Source organism: Pelecanus crispus, chromosome 1 (assembly GCF_030463565.1).
Source record: "Pelecanus crispus isolate bPelCri1 chromosome 1, bPelCri1.pri, whole genome shotgun sequence".
Lineage (NCBI taxonomy): Eukaryota > Metazoa > Chordata > Aves > Pelecaniformes > Pelecanidae > Pelecanus > Pelecanus crispus.
Window position 1 is genome coordinate 76209284 of NC_134643.1, and position 7720 is coordinate 76217003.

The following is a 7720-nucleotide window of genomic DNA, read 5'->3' on the forward strand; positions in this document are numbered from 1 at the left end:
CGCGGCCCCCAGCCGCCTCCCGCTCCCCGGGCGAGCGGGGCGTGAAGGAATGCGGCCGGCAGCTGCCGCGCCGCCGCCCAGGCAGTCACCGGGCAGATGACTGGTTTTAATCGGGCTCTTAGTTATCCGCCGCCTCTGATTTTTGTCTTGTAATTTCTGTGCCAGCCTTCCTAACACACCCTCCCCCGCCCCGTTTTGTTTCCCCCGCAGGGTGTGTACCTGCTAACCTCCCTCCGGCTCCAACCACTTGCAGTTTGCAACCATTTGTGGGCCCTCAGGGCGCTGGGGAGGTATCACGCTACGTGCCCGCCCTGATTTAAACATCTTCATAAAGATTATCTTTCATGAGCAGTACAGGAAAGTTACGTTTTTCGGGGTTTTTTTGGTTTGGTTTTTTTTTTTTTTCCTGTTTTGTGCTGAAAACCTTGCTGCCTTGAAGTTTTATGGGGCGGTTATTTCCAGAAATAAATAAATAAAAAAAAAGCCCTGACTACACCACAGCATTTTACCAATCGAGGAGAAAAAAAATGGAGCAAATTACCTTGTTTTTTTAAGAAATATTTTGATGCTGCCCATAATATTCCTGCAAGTACCTGCCTCCTGTCACGTTCTGATCTTCCCATGTAGGAAACACTGAAAACTCGAAGAGTTCCTCTGCTATAAAGCAAGTTTATTAGGTTAGCCTAAAACATGAGAACTACGCAAACAGAATAGTGGCCGGACTCTTCCCTGAAGTTGTTACTCCGAATAGACGCAGGTCTGGGGAAAGGGGCATAATTTACCCTCAAAACGAACCATGCCATGAGGGAAACAGCTAGCTCTACAGCTTTAGTTCTCATTAATTTCATACCTGTTCCTCTCCAAAAGTGCAGTGCGTTAGTAACCTTTCCACTGCATCGTCCACCACCATCTGGTTATGAATGTGTTTTGTCTTTTACCAAGAATTGCTGTTGTCTTGTCGCCAAAGGGTTTTGCATGACTTCACTATGTAGTGCATCATCACTTCTGTTATTTCTGTTGAACACCCCACCTTATCCCAATATTTATTATTCATTTACTCAGCTGTATGCCTTTCCCCTCAGACAGGATTAAGCATTTGGAATAGTCTGACAACAATTTTTCAAGTAATTTCCTTGTTAAATCTTTTTTTCTCTCATTCCTCATGATCATTAATCTTAGTATTCTCTTCTGTCTAAACTTTGGTTCAGACCAAGTGTTTAAAATCTTTAGAGTCAGGAATATACCTTTGTGAGAGTTCAATAAACAAAATTTCCTTCTGTTGTATTTTAAATGAAAATAATGTTTATGGGTTGGTGTTATTAGTGTAAATATGTTATTCTACATTACTAGCCTTTCTCTATCAAGGATTAAAAGGGTAAGAATATAGGGGTCTGAGACAAATTTCAAATGTCATAAAATATCCAGATCTAAATTTTATAGCTTGAGCACATTTCTAGTAGTAATATGCTTTTGGCTTTCCTTTGTTTAAATCTGTTCCCTAAAACAAAAAAAAAAACCCTGTTCCAAGTTTTACAACCCTCCTTCCTGTGATTTTGTGTCTGTCTTTTATATACACTGGCTTACCACTTAAAATCTTCTTTCTCCATCTCACCTGATTGGACCTATCCATTTCTTCCATTAGCCCACTCTACTTTTTCTTCTTTAAATGTAAGGACATTTTGAAAGTTAAACTCTTTTTTTATTTCGAAAACCCAAAGATTTCTTTAAACACACTCACCTTTATACACAGTTCAGTCCTATAAATTAGTATTACCACAGTAGCATGATACCACTCTATCTGACCAAGCATGTCATCCATGGTGCCCTCAGCTTCTGCTTAGGCGGTTTGGTAGATGATAAACTAAGACGTATTTATGGATTGAGGGCAAAGTGACATTTTTGTTGAAATACAGTATCAAAGGTTGAATGCTCCAGCTTCTGTATGTTAATTTCAAGAAGAACTGGTCTAAACAGAGATGCAATCTTGCTAATGCTGAACATAATACTCCTACCAGAAGCTTTTGTTAACAACCAGAAGTTGTTAACTCTGAGAAGCCTTGCTAACTTACCCAAGTCTGACTACATTTCCAGTAGTTGGCTGTGAGTATATTTTAAGCATAAAGGGGGGGAAGTTGGAGCAGTCATGGTGCTTAGATTTTCTGGGAATTAAGGGAACTGAACTTCTGCCTACTAAATATTTATCAAACAGATGAAAGAACCAGGAACACTTAGGCAGAAATACCACCTTCTTTCTGGTCGCGGTATAAAGACACATCCTTTTTGCTTGTCCTCAGGGTGCATTGGGAATTCTTAACTCCTGTTTTCAAACAGTTCAATAAAAGTCATAGCTTGCTACTCACTCTGTTTCCTTGCCTTTTTACCTTTTGTTTCCTGCGAATATTTGCTGTGTTCAAATCCAACCCCAGAAAACATTTTCTGAAGACTGGCACTCTTTCTCAAGTTTCCAAGAATAGTATTTTTTTCCTTTTTTGAAAAATTTCTTTTTCTGTTCCCCCCTCCTGACACCTGTACCCTACAGACTGTGGAATTCATTAATAAGAACTCTAGTGGGTTCCTCACAGGCTACTAAGTGTTCAGGTCAGCTGTAGACTTGTTCTTAGAAAGACCTGATCTTACATGAAGTAAGGGCTCAGGAATAAAAAGAATGTGTTTTCTCTTGATGCCTGAGAGTTTTGTAGGTACACCATGCTAAATTAAGTCATCCTAAGGCTGACCATAGATGTACACAACATGGAATTGAAGAAAACAGGTTCTCTCCCCGGCCTGTGCTTTACCAGGCATTCTGGGTGCTGACTACATACAGCCTGTCTGACCTGCTTATCCTCACTGTTCTGCCATTCTCTTTTCCTTCTTCTGCTAATCAGAAACCAGGTTGTGCCGTATCATTTATTCCTATATTTTTCATCTTGCCTTTAGGTCAGTGCTGGATGCTTTATAAGCTCTTTAAAAAAAAAAAAAATACGCAAAGGTAAGAGCAACATCAGGCTCAGAACCAGTTTTAACTTCCCAGGTGCAGTTCTCCTGGCTGCTTTCCAAACCCAGTAATTCAGTAATTGCTTGAGAAGAACTCAGGGCATAAATGTGCCTGTAAATGGGAAATGTACCCCTTCCAGCCATAATTAATTCTAATAACATTTTGCACAGCAGAGAGTCTCAAAATACTTTCTATTGTCCTAATCTCACAAATACAAAAATTGAGTCATCAGAAGGTTAAACCTGCCATTAGACCAGTCAGTTGGCGGGCCTGGGAATAATTTTTGACTTCCAGTCCAGTCCTTTGATCGCAGACTTCCTTCAGTGCTTTCAAGAATGTGATCTTTGTTATTATCCAGCATGTATTATTTGTGTCAAGATGAATCATATCTCTGTACACACAGTGTTAAACTCTAATTCAACTCTTACATTTATTTATTTATGATATCGATTTTTAAAGTGGCTGGTGCCCTAGCGTCCATATTGATTTACCAGCAACAACTCTCAACACACAAAGTTGATAGTTCTGTCATATGTTTGCTGTACTTTACAAACAGATTTCATTTTAATCTTGGTGAAGACTAGCTTGAAACATACTATTTTATAAAAATCTTGACAGTTTACAAATTTCTCTAAGATGGATACTGCTTGGTATGTTGTTGAAATTGTAAAAACCCTTCTCTTGTGCACGTTGCTTGACAGAATAATAGGTTATAGCTTTTTCAAGTATATTTTGAAAGCTACATACGATAGCAGAGTAAAATGCTCACTGCAGTTTTATGGCTTAATTTTCCAGTAGCCTACCGATTAGTGACACTCATTTAACATATTCCATGTGATAACCTAGTTCCTGACTATCTAACTCTGATTTTTTCCAACATGGGAGTGGTGCGGTGCATTATGTTATATAATAACAGATGTGACTACATGTGAAATAGCTTAGTGGTTCCTAGCTCTTTCAGCTTTTCAGGGTTTCACCTGGAAACCTCAGAAGTTTCTAGTGGAAGTCTGGACATCGGTGCCAATAGGTTTGGTTACCTCCAAGGCTCCTTCAGATGAATGCACAGATGCCTTCCCTCTGGGCTGTCCCTGGCTCTGAGTCCATGAACTGTAGGCTGAACCGCTGTCAGTAGTTACCTGGTCACACATCCTGGAGGAAACCTAAGCAAACTAAGCAAAATGCTTAAACATACACGCTAAGTAATCTCAGTGCAGTGAAGAGACAAAACCTGACAAAACCTGCTTAAGTCAATAGGATGAAATACATGCTTAAGCTTAAGCAGGTGCTAAATCAAAATGAGCACCTTAGCAAGGAATTCTGCGATTCCTCCATGCTGGTGGGGCTAAACTGTACATTTAGTTAGGGCTATTCATAAAACATTATAGCCACTGGGTATAAAGAAAGAAGAGAAAATCTTCATACTAATTACACTACTCAAAAATACAGGTTAAGTAAAGCAGTACAAAATCATAATTAAGGCCAGTGTCTGCATCTATTTTAATAGACACACCTATATTTTAAAATATGAAGAGTAATTACAAGTTGACTGATCCTTGACTAAACTTGCACTGTGCACGCGTCCAATGATTTACCTTATCCTGGTGTTTTTCTCAAGGGCAACAAATACACATACTGCGTTAAGTACCCAAAAAGAGTCTACTTGGGCAGATCTAGGATGCCTTGCCTGCAAGAATAAATTCACCTGCAGCAATATAAGAGGAGAAGTTCAATGGCTTTTATATCTTCTAGAAATCTAAGCTTTTCTAATGTTTTATTGACTAATCAAACATCCTCCTATGAAGAAAAGTTATAAACCTCAGCAATTTGAAGCACTCTCTGTGAACAAAGACAATATCAGATGTGCATTTAAATGTTATGCAAGCTTGTAAAAGAAGCCTGGAATACTTTTTCCTATTTTTAAGGTACTATCAGAATGCCATTCTGTATTCTCTAGTGAAATCTCAAATCAATTTTATAGCATAAAAAGTGTGTGTGGAGTTAGCTGAACTAAATTAAAACAAAAAATGTGTACAGAATTACCTTGAGAGACTCAGAGTATGGTTATCACATATAAATGACTGCCAATTCACATTCAACCTAAATCAATAATAAAGAAGGAGGAAAGGCAAAAAAGGGTGGCAAAGAGAGGAGATGAGAGGGAGAAGGGGAAGGAAAGAGCAGGAAGTTGTTGCGATTCTGTGTCAATGAGAGAAGAAATTACTAAACTGACTCAAGTGTCTTCCTCACAAAAACACCATTCCCAGCAAAATTCTTGGTAGTTTCAAGAAGCCAAAAACTGAAAAAATCATAGAAATTACAAGCAATTGTGCTGCTTTCTCATGCTTATATCTAATTCCTTTTCATCAAGTTGATAGATAACCAGGAGGACTCTGGGGCAACACCACTACATTCTTCCCATAAATATTCGAGCTTGCATACCGAGGCCTGCGTGCCCAGCAGCCTCCAAGCTGGATGCTCTTTTGGTGCCCCTTTGTGCATCTTTTCTCTAAGCCTTACTTCCATCCTTGTTTACAGCCTATTTCCTACAGATTTAAGGTTAACGTGACCAGATTTTGTGTCTATCCTCCTGTAAAAACTTGAGGAGGAAGGACTTTAGAATTCCACTGGGACTTTAAATCCCAAAGATAGTTTTAAATCCTAGAACTGGGAATTACTGAACAGGAGAAAAGAATCCCTATTGTTTCTCACTGAAAGAAAGGAAAGTTGAGCTAAGCTTTTATCCATTCTCTTGCTGCCAATGAAGTAAATTTGTTTGCATTTTACCTCTATATTTGCCATTTCTCAGCTAGGTAGAAGGGAGAGGTCCCTTCATTTTTGGAAGGTGCGTAATCCCAGTTTCTCTCGATTAAAATTAACTAGCATAACTTATTTAGGATCCCTTCCTCAGACTTTGCCTCTTTTTCTTTATTTTGATCCCCCTGCCTTGTTTCTCATGTAGTGCTCTCATGCTTTTGTCCTTTCCTGCTGGAAAAGTGGAAGTATGCAGCTCCTTAATGAAGGACTTGCACTGCATCCAAGGAACAAGCAACAGCACCCCAAATTAATCCATGGCTCTGCGGTCATTTTCCTTTTCTGGAGCTCTTCTCTTTGTTCTATAACCTACACACTGGGGTTTGGGTTTCTGGTTTTTTCCACTGTCTTTCATTCTTAGCCAATTCCTGTTTCCTTTGGTCGTCATCTTCTTTTGTTGTATACCAGCCTGGTTAAAAACAGTTACGCCAGAGGAGCAGACCTTTGAGCAGCCCATTGAGCTTCCACTGCCGTCACCAGGAAAAACCACCGTTTACTTCATTAGGAGCTAAATGAAGTGAAACAGGCTACGTACGTCTCTATGGTCACATGAACTTGGATTAAAGTTCAGAGCGGAGCGCTGCTCCCTTGCTGCCGTCACCCCTCACGCAGCGACGCCGCGCATTCCACCCACCTCTTGGGGTGCAGCGCGGCCGGAGGTGCCCTGGGGGCCGGGGGCTAGGGGGGGCTCCCTAGCAGCCTGGTGTCCCACCACCCCAGCCAAACAGCAGGGCAGGCTGGGCTGAAATGGGGTCCTGGGGAGGCTGTGCAGGGCCATGAGTGCCCCAGGGCTGGCAGCAGCCCCCCTGGTTCTGCCCTGGAGCAAAACAACCTGCTCTCAAGGGGGTAGGGGAGAAGCAAATGTGACTGTCAGAGGGGCAGGCTCATATTTCCATTCTGAACCTACAAGCTGTAGGTCACCATCTCAGGCTGCTTTTGAAAGTCCTACAGATTTTATTTTTTCAGTACTGTTTATTTCATTATTTGTCCTACAGATTTTATTTACTCCCGAGACTGGCAATCCTAGGGGGGCTTGCCGAAGAAGTACAGTGGGCAGAAGAGAAGAACTGCTCAGAACAGCCTGATATTTAATCATAGGCTGTAAATATCTTTTACAGGCTTCTCTGTTTGCAACTGTTGCTAAGCATGGGAAATTACTGAATTAGTCAGCTTCATTTGTATTTTGGTTAAGGGAGAGCTTGGAACATTAATTAAATTACATTTAAAATTTAGGGATAATAAAGCTACGTGTTCCCATTGGAAAAGTAAAACGGTAATACGATAAAAAATAAATACAATATAATAAAGCGACAGCAAATATACAAGGGTAAAGGGCCAAACTTTGCCAAAGTCTCTATCTTCCCTTCCATAGGGCTGTAGAGCTCAACAACCACAGAAGCACAGAGGACTGCAGGCAAGGAGAATTGCTTCTCTTTGAATGGACTCTTGCCAGCTTGGACAACAAGCAGTAAGCAAGCATGAGGGTAATCAAGGAGAAAGGTAGCAAGAGTTGCTACTATGAGAACATCATGTCTTACTAGGAGCTCCCAGTGCAAGTGGAATTCAAAGTTTATGTTTTATCAAAACACCTTGAAAGGGAACTGGAAGCCTCGCAGCAGTGTAAGCAAACACATATTCTTAATCATTACCAGCTTTCCTAAATTCTGTTTCTTTCTCGTCTTCCCTTAAAATATTTCGGTTTGTGCAACAGATTCAACTCTGCAGTCTTTACACTTGAAGATGTGACAAGCTTCTGGTTTGTTGGAAACTGCAAAGCTTTTAACATGTAAAAAGGAAAGAATATTCATTCCGGCTTCACCCCCCTCTCTCCAAAGCACCAGAGGTGCAGGGTAATGCGCTGGTTCTTTCTCACACACTGGAATTTTGCATTTCTATGTCAGCTGGGCCTCCCTG